We start from the raw sequence: 2,111 nt of genomic DNA on the forward strand, positions 1-2,111 counted from the left end.
TCCCTGGTGGTCCAGTGGGTAAGACTCTGTGCTCACAATGCAGGGGCCTGGGTTCGATCCCTGGTCAGGAAACTAGATCCCGCCTACTGCAACTAAGAGTCTGGATGCTGCAACCAAGAAGTCTGTATGCCGCAACTGAAAGATCCTGCGTGCTGTAACGAAGACCCCGCGTGCCGCCACGAAGACCTGGCACAGCCAAAATAAATATTAAAAAAAAAAAAAAAAGGAATAATGGTTGTCAGCAGTCCAGATACAGGTAACTTCCCTGTCCAGGACCTGCACTGGCTGCAATCCCCTGCCCTCTGGGCTACCAGCCCTTCCTCAGGCCCGCCCTTCAGCATGTGAGGACCCCTCCCATCTCCCTGCAACCCCATGCCTCTGTTTCTCAGATGACAGGCCCTGTCCACACTGGCCGCTTCCCACCTGGACCCACGGGCTTGTTGGTGTCCCTCTGAGAGTGAGCAGCCCCTCCCCCACAGATGCTCACAGGGCTGCTGCCCACCCCTACCCGCCACCGCCCACCCGCCAGGTGCCTCCTCACTGTTGCATTCAGGGCTGGTAGGATCTGCCCTGCTGGAAGCTGGTAGGAGGCTGGGGTGCAGGGTGGCACTGGGGGTTGGGACAGGGAGAGAGATCTGAGCGAGGGTCTGCAGGCACAGCTCAGCACCCCTCCCTCCCCAACTGGGGGAAAAGGCCAGAGTCCATGGTTATTCCTGAATGAGATCATAGCCCGAGATCCTTCTTAGAGTAAATCCAATTAGATGGGCCGTTGCCATTTGACCTCCACTAGGCCAGGTGCTGGAAGACAGGGGTGCAGGGAGGCCCTGTGCACGCCAACGGCAGGTTCCAGAGCCCTGTGGAGGAGGCAAGCCTACAAGCAATGATAGAGTAACTGGTCAGGCCAGGAGAGGACTAAAGACTAGTAACAACACGAAGCACCTGCTCTGTGCCAGGCATAGTTCTAGGCACTTTACACATATTAATTTATTTAATCTACACAGCAATTCTATGAAGGGAGTACGGTTATTATCCCCATTTCACCTCATGAAGAAACTGAAGCACAGAGAGTTTGAGTAACTTGTCCAAGGTCACACAGCTAAGTATGTAGCAAAGCTGGCATTCAGACTATGGCCCAAGAGGCCCAGCTTTTAATCATGCACTTCTAGTCGCAGCTGGGCTGTTAGCACTTAGCTTACTGGAAGAGTCAAAGGAAGGGAAGGTTTGAGGATCCTGGGGGTGGGGAGGGCTGTGTGGAGAGGGCTGCTTCGAACAGATTAGTGATATGTGTCTAAGGCCATAGCCGGCTCCAAGTGACCCTGTGAGGAAGGGAGGAGAGGAGGCCGTGGAAAAATGACCCATCCTCACTCCCCTCCCTCCTGATAAAACCCGCATGGAATCCATGGATTTGGAGGGACAAACTGGAGAATGTTTAGCCCAGCTTTCCAGAGGCTGTGAGGTCTAATCTGAGTCCTGAAGGACAAATAGGAATTATTCAAGCAAAAAATTGTTGGGGGAGAAACCAGTTTCTGGGAGGAGACAGAACATTTGGCTCAGGAGTGGTCAGTCATGCGGCCAGAGGGGAAGACAGGGGCCTATCCAAGGGCAAATTTGGATGTTACACTAAGGATACTGAGAACAAGTCATTGAAGAATTTTAAGCACCAAGGGTGATGGGATCAGGAACAGCATTCTCCAATCCCCCTTGCTGTTTGGGATGTCAGCCTTAGGGAATTCATTAAGCTCTAGGAATTAGTCATATTCGGTTCTGCCTCAGGGCCTTTGCATAGGCTGCGCCCTTTGCCCTGAGTATTCTGCACATCTTGCCCCATTGCATTGACTCTCTATGCATTGTGGTTCCTACTCATCCTTAAATTTCAGGAAACATTTCTCAGAGGAGCTTTTCCTGAGTTCTAGACCAGGACAGGACCCCTTGTTTTATGCCTTTACTGTACCCTGAACTTTTTCTTTATAGCATTTATTGTCTGTGATAATGTATTTCATTGTGTGATTAGTTAACTGCCAGTTCCACCAGTAGATATAAGTCCCACGAGGGCAGGAATCCATCTGCCTAGGGCTGAACCTGGCACATTGCAGGGGCTCGATCAATACTTG

The 2,111-nt window shown here is 51.6% G+C and overlaps 1 non-coding gene across 1 annotated transcript; it reads left to right on the forward strand.

Moving 5' to 3' along the window:
* On the forward strand, positions 1 to 72 carry TRNAV-CAC (transfer RNA valine (anticodon CAC)). Its single transcript has one exon. It is a non-coding gene; the product is annotated as a tRNA-Val (tRNA).
* Positions 73 to 2,111: the final 2,039 nt, after the last annotated feature.

Source organism: Hippopotamus amphibius, chromosome 2 (assembly GCF_030028045.1).
Source record: "Hippopotamus amphibius kiboko isolate mHipAmp2 chromosome 2, mHipAmp2.hap2, whole genome shotgun sequence".
In the NCBI taxonomy this organism is placed as follows: domain Eukaryota; kingdom Metazoa; phylum Chordata; class Mammalia; order Artiodactyla; family Hippopotamidae; genus Hippopotamus; species Hippopotamus amphibius.